Genomic DNA, 11,516 nt, shown 5'->3' with positions numbered 1-11,516 from the left:
TTCATCAGAATCTCTGGGATTGGAACCCAGGCACCAGTAATTTTATAGTTTGAGAACCATGGATCTAAAGCAGCACCGACCAGTAGAAATAATACATGAAGCATCATTTTCTAGTAGTCGCAATTTAAAAAGTGAAAGAGAAGCACGTGAACTTAAAGAATATATTAAATTGAACTCAGTGTGTCTGAAATTTTATTTTAACCTATAATCGTAAAAATATTACATAAATTGCGTATATTTTTTCATGCCAAGTCTTTGAAATCTGGTGTATATTTCACACTTAGAGCACTTTATCAATTCAGATAATTAATTTTCATTGGAAATAATTGATCTGTATTTAGATTCATATATCAGAGTTGTTGCAAACATATTTAAAAGTATTCCAGTAACTGAATCAAGTATTAGTTTTTAAATGTACATTTTAATAATGAAAAGAAAAAATGTAGTTTCTTAGTCTCACTGATCACATTTCAATTGAGTAGACATGTAGCTAATCGCTTTGGTAGTGGGTAGCACAGATCTAGGGCAGCGCTTCTCAAACTTAATTTGTACATTCAAGTCACCAGGCGGTCTGGTTAAAATCTAGGTTCTAATTCAGGAGATCTGGGGTGGAGCCTGAGATTCTGCATTTCTAACAAGCTCCCAGGTGATGCTGACGCTGCTGATCTGGGGACCATACTGGAGTAGCAATGGACTAGAGTAATTTTGAATGAGGGCTGCCTCAACTGATTTCTCCACTTGCTTAGTGGTGTTCTGTCATTTCAAAGGCTAGGAAATGTGTGTTTGTGTGATTATGTATAAAACAGACAGATAAGCACACATAGACACATGTGTACGTATCTGAAATGTACATAGGTGTATGTATATATATAATGTCCGATCGTGTCTAGACGCATGAGTAAGCTCCGCAAATACAAAGACCCCTTCAGTACTACATACGTTATTTGTCTTCTTTGCTGTCTTTCAAATTCAACTTACTCTTCTTTGGTTCACTGAAACTGAACAACAGCTGAATGTTTAATCTTGATTTAAGTCTCTATATTCCATTGTTTGCTTTTCAAAATGAGTGCAGTAGGTTTCTGCATTGTGTTTCAGTGTTTGAAGGTATTTAAAAAGTATTTGATGACCCAGGCTCTCTGTGGTTTTTGTGTACAGTGCAGAGTAAATTCCAGTTCCATTTGGTTCCCTTGTACTTGTATGTAGAAATTTTGTGCCCCAGGACTTGTGTTCCTATCTATAGATGATTTTTTAATTCTTTAGACATTAGTATGGAAAGGTTATGTCCTACTTCTGAAGTGTTGCTTCAACATTTATTGAAGTACTCAACTCAGTTCATTTCTACCAACCAAAGTTGATTTAGCAAACAGGAAAAACAAATCCAAAAACTAAAATTGAGTTCTCTTATGGAGGATTTATAATCTGATAAAGTTATTTGAAAATAAATAGCAACCAAAATCATAGTTGGGGAAATCAAAATTGGGGAAATTGGTCATGATTCTTAGTCTATTGTCCTTTAGTTTCTTTTAGGGCAAATTTTTTTTTTTTTTGTGGAAAAACACCATTATTTTCAGCAGTTACTGAAATCAGATGAAGGAAGATATGAAGGATGTAGCTATTAAAAACTTCTAGGGGGAAAACCCAGAGAATAACACACTAAAATTGAAGGAGACAAAATGACTGATAACAGTTGAGTATATCATAGCAGGATGGAGAGGAAAAATAGTAATTTTTACTTTAATCCTGATTTTAATTTTGTTATCTACTATTGGCTGTGTGAAATGAGGAAATATCTTTCCCTTTATGGGACAGATTCTTTATTTGTATACAGTTATAGATCCCAATAATTATAAGATACCACATCATCCATGAAAATGGCTATTAATTCAAAAGCTTAATTCACTGGGCTGGATTCTAGAGGAGTCAAAGGTCCCAAGGGAAATCAAGGTGGCACTCAATATTAAATGAATATTCTCTTTATTTTATGTCTTTTGTTTTAACTGCATGGGTATTTTTGGGTATAATTTGGAGTATGCTACATTTTTTATTTGCTGTGGATCAAACTGCATTTAATTTTAGGTAATAATAATAGCTAACATTCATTAACAGCTTAATGTATATCAGAGTCTTATTAGTTACGTTATTTGCATTATTTTATTTAATTCTTATAAGAACTTCACGACATTGGTACTGTCAAAGTACAATTTTTAAAGAACTAAAAATACAAATCTCAAATATAGAGTGAATGCATGTCAAGAATGTATTCAACTCATTAATGATGGGAACCCTAGGGAGGTTAAGCTGATGCCAAGAGCATTTTGAAGAACTTGGTATTTATAGATATTTTGAGGGAGAAAAAAAGTGTTGGAATAATATTCCTAGGATAGATTCAAAACTGGTTAATGTCTTCCAAGATGACAAAACCACAACCTTTGAGGTTATGTTTACCACCGGACAAAAATCTATGAATTAACATGTGACTTCAGAGCATCTGAATTCTAGTCAAATAAAAAACAGGGAGTCAAACACAAGTACATCCCCTAGATGATGAGGTAACTCTTTAATAGGCAGGTTAGTGCCCCAGTGAGATTTTGAAAGGTCATGCCACAGCCCATTTCACCTCATTCAAAGTTGGAGATAATTTTCTTAACAAAATTATAATTATCCACATTTTACCAATGAGGAAATTGATGCTTAGAGATGTTAAATAACAAGGAAATTGCAGAAAATAACATAAATAATTACAGAGCAAAACTGGAACCCAGGTCCTTCTGACCCTTGAACTAACTCTCTTACACTAGCTGAAATCCACTTTGACTCATCTTATATAATTCCTTGATTATTGTGTATGTATGTGTGTGTGTGTGTGCTCACGTGCGTAGGTGTGTGTGGGTATATACGCATGTGGGGAGGGAGAGAGAGAGATTGAGGGAGGATTTGGAAACTGGTATCCTAGCCTGGATATCATGGGGGTTTTTATTCACAGAGCTATTCAGATGGTATTAACATTTTGAACATTTTTACCTTTTTTAAAAAAGAAAAACCTCATTATCCCTTGCCCGTTAAAACATCTATCATTAAGGAGCTGTCTTCTCCATTGGTTTTTTAGGGAAACCTTAGGGCTTGCACTGAACCATCACACATATTATCCTTGCCCTTGACCACCAGCACACATTTGAGAACTGGCTGGCTAGGGGAGTTAGACTTTGAAGTCCTGAAATAGGCTTTTCCTTGGTATAAAACAAAATGTGTTCATACAGAATCTAAATCCATGAACTCCAGCCTATAATCAACTCAGCTTCCCAGCTTAGATCAAAGAGAGTTAATACCGCCTTTTAGGTGTAATTTGAATGAAGATATTCCCTCTTAAAGTCTAGTAGATTTTAGAGGAAGAGGGAGGGGGAGAGGGGGGGGGGAGTAAGGAAGACAGAGAAAGAGACGTTCCATTAATTGAAGACAAAGTTAAATTCTGTACCCACCAGGATGATCAGGGACTAGATTTAAAGGTTAAAACATGAGGGCAGGACGTGGGAGGAGTGTGTGAATATGGAAACATGGCAGCACGGGTGGGCTCTGCTCCCTTCCTTGGCACACCCAGCTCTCATCTGTTTGCCTCCCTTGAGCCAGGCAGTTGCCAAGAAGTGGGTCACTAGAGTGAGTGAGACCTTGGGCTCTGTTACGGGCTGCAGGAGTTGAGAGACCTAGGCTGGACTCCTGCACAGAGGGGGGCCAACTGACAATGACCAGCGAGTGGTAGATCCCAGCGTGATGTTCAGAATGGATGATGATTCCACTTGAGTGTTCTGGGTGTGGGTGATCCCCATGAGTAATAAAAGGAGAAAGTTAGAAAAGCAACAGCCATGGGACCAGTTGTGGAAATGAGGATTACGTTGAGGCATTTTCCTTCCTGTTTTGATACGGATATATCAGCACATCAACAAAATGTGTCCTTCTTCCCTCTGCCTATTGTGTAATATAAGGAGTGAGTTAAACTTCTATTTTAATATTTAAATTGTAGAATAGGAAAGAGCTATTGTGACTAAACTAGAAGACAAATAACCATCAACCATTTATAGATTAAAATAACAAAGAGGGCTTTGTGGCTCCACTTGGGGGGAAAGCTTGAGTGAGTTTTGGACGGCTAGAGAATAGTCACATCAAGTAGGACAGAAGCGTTATATGTTGTTTACTTTCTTTGAAAGTTAAAAATGGGTCAAAGGAGAGTATGGATGCTGTATCGACCAAGGTGTGGAATGTGGTGGCTTATCCATTGTTCAGTAGGTATCACTACCTCCTGTTCTAAGATGTCTTCTACATTGCTGAAGAGAATTTGGCCACTACATCCCTTACAGTCTCCTTCCCTATTTGGCCCTGAGTTCAAGTTTGACAAAGAGAGTAACATAAGCTTTTTTTTCCAGGTGAAAGAAATAAGAACTATTATGTTCAGAGGTGGTTGGAGCTGGATGTTGGGCAAGCAGGAGACTCCCAGTTGCTTTTAAGGGAGTGATTGAGAACCAGATGTTTTGCTGGTGCAGACAGAGGCAGTTGGTGAGAGGTTTCTTGTAGACCCTTGCAGATTGGAACAGATTTCTATAGAGCTTTTTATAACCACCCACGTTGCTATGATGGGCTGATACATTCTGTGCCTGTTTCTCTGCTCTTTGGAAGTGATTATTTTGGGGAGGCGGATTGGGGAGGTAATTAGGTTTATTATTTTTTTAAATGGAGGTACGGGGGATTGAACCCAGGACCTTGTGCATCCTAAGCATATGTTCTACCCCTGAGCTATACCCTCCTTCCTTTGTAGTGATTTTCTTGACCCCAGACATTCCAACACTGATGTCAGCCCTAGTTTGTATATTGAACTTTTTATTCCTGGAACATGTACAATGACTTTATTTTCTTGATGGAATCTAAGCTTGTGCAAATAGTTGAAAGGATGTGCATCTCAATAATGCCATTAAGGAAAATGCTATGGAAAGGCAGACACCATTAAGATCCACACAAGAAATGGAGGTAGTTCTGAGCACATTTTAAAATACAGGGAATAACAAAACAGTATTTTCCATTTGACCTTGAGATTTGCATCTTCACTCTTTCGGAGAGCTATCTACATAACTATCCTAGGGATCAGCAAACTATGGCCTGTCATCCGAAGCCAGCCTGTTGCCTGCCTTTATAAATAAAGGTTCATTGGAACACAGCTATGCCTTTTTTTGTTTTTACGTTTTGACTTTGCTTTTCCCGTAATGGCAGAGTTGAATATCTGCAAGCAGAGACCTTGTGGTGCACGAGGCCAAAAATATTTGCTCTTTGGCTCTTTACAGAACAAGTTTGCTGATCCCTGTATAACCCTAATTCCTACTTCTTCAAAAATGGAAGTTTTCTTTCTGTGTCATCACCTTGGCTGACTTGGTGGGATTAGGCTAAATAAAAATATTTATTTTTTTTGGCGAAGAGATTTAGGATGCCTGAAAGAACCTTTGCTCTGGCTCAAAGTACCTACTTACCACTACTTCTAACTTGGCGTAGCAACATGTCCTTTGTAATGAGCTGAATTCTTCCTTAATCATTTTGGCTACCTTTGCAGCCTGTCCCTCCCTGCATTGCTTAAGGCAGACAGATAGGCTTTTGCTGCCTTATGTGGTTCCCAGAAGTCCCGCCAGCACGAGAACTTTCCTGAAGGAGAGCTCTGCTCTCTGACTGGACTTGGGAGTGCCACAGATGCAAGGAGGATCGCTCGCTTCTGTCAGTCTTCAAATACTAAAAAGAAAGGCTTAGATGTCAAAGTGGAGCATTTTGCAAGTTAAATTCAACTTTTAGGAGGAATTGAAAAGAGATTTGATACATTACTGGAAACAGAGGAATGGTGATTTAAATGCTTTAGTAGCAAAACCCTCAGTGAGTCTGAATTACTAGTTTGTTTTTTCTAACCAACTGGCCATGCTGATCTATTCTTTTTATTAAGTAATAAAATGGAGCTAAAATGTGTTGCTATTAAAAAGAAACTCTGGAAAGGTATAGTTTAGGACACATATCAGCCATGTTAGGACATTGAGAGAGGATTCTTTAGGTTTTGGTTATGATTCTGTGCTGCTATAATCCAGTGAGCCTGCAAATACTTGATTATTAATCTATTGATAAATATAGCCCATGTGCACATGTCATTGAAGTCACTTAATTCATTTAAAAATGTGTGTGTGTGTATGTGTGTTGTATGTATGCTTTTAGTTCCAACTACGCCAGCCCTTACTGTAGCTCCTGGGCTTATGAGGTCAGGAGGCAAGTAATGAGAGAAAGGAAAGTTCTAGAAACTTCTCTTTCATGCTTCCTATTTGGGAGAAGTAGCTCCGTTACGCAAACCCTGTGTTCATGGCTATCAAACTAGCAGCTCTAGTGTGGCTCCGTCAGGGGCCTCCTCCGCACTTCCTCCTGGCTTGTGTCCTCTGGCTCTGTTAGCTCTGCTCACAGAGTAACTGAAAAAACACCTAGGAGGATCATTTTGAAGGGATTTTTTTGTGAAGAGTCAACTATAAAGTTAGTATTGGACCAGAGTTAATACGGAGCAGCAGGAAGCCTCTAGCAATTTTGCCTTCCAGCTCCATAGTCTGATAGTTATTCTTCTTGACAGGAAGATAGACTGCCAACTTTGTTTTTAATTATTTGAATAAAGTTACATACATCATTCTCCCTTTTCTCAGGCCTCCCTCTGAAATCCCATCTTCTGTGTAGCTGACGCTGATGAAATTGCCGGTTTTGGCATTAGCGCTTCTGTCAGCCAAGTGAGATGAACTGAGTTAATATCCACACCCTGAAATGAAGCCAGGAACGTTTACCCCTGGCTTCTGCCTCACTCCCCTCTCCCTTCCTCCTCTTTACCTGCCACCCAGCAGACGTTCCGCACGTTTCCGTCGCATCTAACCTGGCACCTGAATAAACATTTGCAAGTATTTTCTAATTCCCTACCTTCCCACATCCCCCTTTCATTCTTTTCTTTCTTTAACAAAATAGTTGAATCTTCCTTTTTTTTTTTGTATTCTAGTGTAAACATGGAACAAATGTGTAACTCATCATAATGGACATCTGTTAAATGAATAGTGGCGAGCCCATATCTCCCAGATTAATCACTGTTGCTATTCATTTGGAATTAGCAACCTGTGACTTCAAGTAACTCCCTGATGAAACAGAACACACATTCTTTTCACAGATGTATAGAAACAGGAATAAATCTACAATTTGGCAAATGTTCCAGGTGCAGAACACAGTGCATGCTTATAATAAGAAAATATAATAAGTGTCTTAGACTAATACAGGGGAAGTCTGACAAAGAGGAATTTATACAGTCGAAACTTCTTGAAAGCAGCCTCACCTGCGTAAGTGTTTTCTAAATTCTGGCCCTAGAGGCCTGGAGTTTCCTGACAAAGTTTTCTCATGTTATTTGTTCTCTCTGGAGACTTGAAATTCCTCATCACTTAGAAGCAAGATAGAAATTTGGAGGCTGTGAAGCATAACGGAATTAGCGTCTGTAGGAGCCAGGTCTTACTGGCTACCCTTTTTGGTCAAGGTATGTTTTTAGAAAGACTGCATTTCTGTGCACCAAGACTGTGTATCTAAGACATCTATCATATACGGACCATTGAGTAATTGAGTCTGCGTACACTAATGATACACAGTTGTGTCTCATTGCACGTTGAGGCAGAATATTGCACTGAAACCAAAATAAGGAATGTACAGTGTGAAGTATTTGCTAAATTCATTTATGCTATGAAATAACGCCAGCTTGGGTAATGAGGTCATTCGTTCATTCAGTAATTGTTTATTGTGTACCTGCTGTTCCCTGATGCCGCTTTAGGCCTAGTGCTATTCTAACTTGGGAGATAAAGATGTGAACTTTTTCCTTAAAGTGAATAGTGTCATGAAGGAGACAGATCTGTCTACACATGAGGCCAATACTGTAACAGGTCCTTGGACAGGCATCTGCACCGTGGAGTGGTCAGCCTCTCTTCAGTGCACTGTAGGCAGTGAGACAAAATTCAGAAAGGACTAGAGAGAGACGGAGGTGTCTTAGCAGAGTCTTGAAAGAGAATTGTTTATCTGGGGCCTTGGGAGCAGTGTTGGACATGGGGTGGGAACAGAGTGGGAATGGTGCTGTCTTCCTTTGGTTGCATCCTCTTTCTATTCTGCTTCCAGAAGCCAAGTTAGAGAGTAGAAGAGAAAAGTAGGAAAATCCTATAGCAGGGTCCAGGTTTGAGAGCAAGAGATAAGGGACAGCTTAGACCACTAAACAGTTGTTATAGTCTGATGGTGGGAGAAACATCAACTAGTTCACCTCTAATTTCCTGCAGTTGATTCTGCTGAGGATAAACAAGATAATCAGAAAAGTGTAGGTCAATAATGGTACAATATTGGTAGTTTCATTAGGTTCAGTCTAACAGGTATAACATTCATGTACCTGGTATAGAACTCCCCAAAAACAAAAGAGTGAAAAGTCTGTCTTCTTCCCTGCCCACCCATTCCCCTCCTCAGAGAAGACGACCACTGGAATTCCTTTCAGAAGATATTCTTACCATATTCAAACATTCCCATAATGTCCCATGTTGTTAAAATAGGGTTCTTCCAGGGTCAGTTTTGGCTGAGGAATGAAGACAAAGGGGCATGACATTCTTAAGAGATCACCAGGACAATAATTCTAAGTAGGCCATGGAAAACCTTACTAGAGGACTCCATGACGTGGAAGGTGAGAGTTAAGAGGATCGAGAAGAAAGATGCACTTATGAGGGGGTTTAGCACTGAGAGTCCCACCATTCCTTACTCCCAAGAATGAGGGTGGGGGGACTTCCACCCCTAACCCCTGTCATCGTGGGGAGAGTACCTGTGGGACTCGCCCTGAGACGCGTGTGGTCTATTCCTTGCGTCTGAGGACCCCAGAGGGCTGAGGCTGGTGCCTGATCCATCTGAGGAAACTCAAATGGCTTATGGAAGAGGGAGAGGGCCCCATCTGGAAGGAAACTGCCCTCCCTCTAGGTTGCATGGATTCTGGAGTCCATATATGGAGTTTGTGATGGCAGTATTGGCCGAGGGTGATTTTAACAGGGATCTTGTAGCAGTGTTGCAAGTTGCGTTCCCCAGGAAGCACACCATGAGAAGGAGTGGAGTGTGCACATGTCTAAGAGGGATGCCCTTGGGGTCAACACCTGGGAAGGGGAGAGGAAGGAAGCCGGATTGGGTAGAGGGAGAAACTGAGCTGCCGTGCAGGCCGAGTCAACTGTGGCCATCCCTGGGGGGAGCTCTGGTATAAAATGGCCCATTATACTGGTCCCAGTTGAGGCCAAATGGTAGAGATTTTATACTTTTGCTTTGACCAACCATCATTGGGTGTAGGCCACCCTGGGAAAGATGTGACCTTGGCTTTGGCAGCCCTTTGCTGCTAAATTGCCAGCTGAAGACTGTCTGCTTGTAGCACTCTCCACAGCTGGGGTAACAATCCCTTCCTTGAATGGGAATCCTCATAGCACATCTCAGTGCCCATCATACCAGGCAAGGGTATCTCAGCGTTACAAGGCTTGTCTGTGCACTGCTGGGGGTGGAAGCTCAGAAGGGACTGGGAACAGTGAGTCAGAGGAAGGGCTGTGTCATGTCACAGGGATTGCAGTCAGAGGGATCTCCTGAGAACCTAGGCATAGGCTTCAAGAAGCAGCCATCCAAGAGAGCATAAATCCATCTCACAATGGTGTGAGTTAAGTTACAGCTTTCCTGACCCCTTGGATGAGGATAAACAGGAAACTGATGGCACATTCATGTTAAGTAATTGACAGAGATTTTATTAAAGGGTCTAGTTACAAAGGTGTGGAAGCCTCAAGGGAGGGTACAGTACCCTGGGGCTAGTAAGAGTGGGTGCTGTTAACATCCTCAACTAGAATAATGGAGAGGAGAGAACAGATTCCAGAACCCAGAGACAAGGAGAGCTCAGTCAAGATGGCCAGCTGACTAGGCTGTGACCTTTGGCTAACAATGGAGCCTGGTTGAGCCGACTCTGCTCTGAGGGTGCTGGGGGAAATTCTTACTCAAACTCATTGTTCTTACTTTCTCTGATACTATGCTAGGACTCCCCACTGGCGTGCTGATTGATGAAGTCCATAGAGGTCAGCCCCCAGGGGTACAGAGCCAGACTACAAGAGTGGAGTGTGCAAATCCTCTCTTCAACCATTGGCGTCCAAAGCTTCAGCTATCAGTAGGCAGGTTAGATCAGAGAAAGAAAGGAGAGGGGAGAGGAGAAGGGAGGGGCTGTGGTAGGGAGGGACATTGCCTGCCCTTCCCAAGCAGCAGACAGCTGGACTGCAGCCTGTGATGGCTGGGGAGGGAGGTAGGGAGAGTGTTTTCAGCTGAGAGTTGGGACCACCTTGCATGTGTATACTCTATACCACCCTGATGTCCCAGTATATCAGTACAACTTCTTAGTTGAGATACAGAATAAAGTGAAACTCTTGAGTCTAGTTGAATCATGAAATGGGTGGGAGGAGGTGAGGGACTAATCTACTCCTTGGTGTTTGCTCTGGAAGGGAAATGGGTACTGTTTGATTACTCCTCTCTCCCCTACCCCCTCTCCCATATCAAGGCTGCTCTTTTCATCCTAGGCCACATGCTTGGGGACAGATTTCTTTCACTGAGACTTCTATATAGATTTTGTCTATCTTTTATCTAAATGAAAGTCCCAGAATTTTAACCCTGGGCCTTAATTGAAGAAATTAGTCCTGGGAGCCTTGGGAGAAAAAGACATCCTAGTGTTGAAGTTTCTGTGGTTTGGTTTGTTGCTAGAGATGGAGGCTTCATTCTGCTTTGAGGATGATTGCTCTTCAGTTGTGGGAAGAAAAATGCCCACAATAAACGTCTTGGGTTTGCCCAGGGGAAGCTGTAACTCGAAGCCATGTGCGTAGTAATTCTTCCTTGCAGGCCAGAGTTGGACCCTCCTGGAGGGGAACCTGAGGCTGGTAAAGAAGGATGAACTATTGTTATCTCTCTCTAGGTCCCAGGGATGAACTATTGTTTCCTCTCTCTAGGTCCTCCATTGGGTATAGGGGAGACAACGGTCAAAAACGCTCCCAGGATGAGTAAGTAATAGGAGGTGGGCTCTACTCTGTAATGTACTGGGTACCGGGAGCTATGCTATTTAATATCTAGTTTTAAATGTTCTCTTCTGCATTATAATTTTTTCCTTTTAGCCTCATGTACAATTTGATTAAATTCCAGAGCCTGGTCTTAGCAGTACTTTGTGAAATTAAAGGAGAGATAGGGTCCCTGCTGGGGACAAAGCCGTGAGAAGTTATTGCAACCTGCTGGAAAGGCTAAGAGACCCTCAGGCACTGAATTCCAGGACTGGCTACAGCCCCCAAGGGCACCAGGGTGAACTGAAGGAATAGTCAACATGTCTTTAGGAATCTCCATATCAGAGATATCTGGCTACAGAACATCCTATGGCATGAGGGGGGATTTGACCACTGTTACAGGGATGTTAAAGGGAA

This window comes from Camelus ferus, chromosome X (assembly GCF_009834535.1).
Source record: "Camelus ferus isolate YT-003-E chromosome X, BCGSAC_Cfer_1.0, whole genome shotgun sequence".
NCBI lineage: Eukaryota > Metazoa > Chordata > Mammalia > Artiodactyla > Camelidae > Camelus > Camelus ferus.
The sequence above is the reverse complement of the archived record's forward strand: the minus strand, read 5'-3'. Positions refer to the sequence as shown.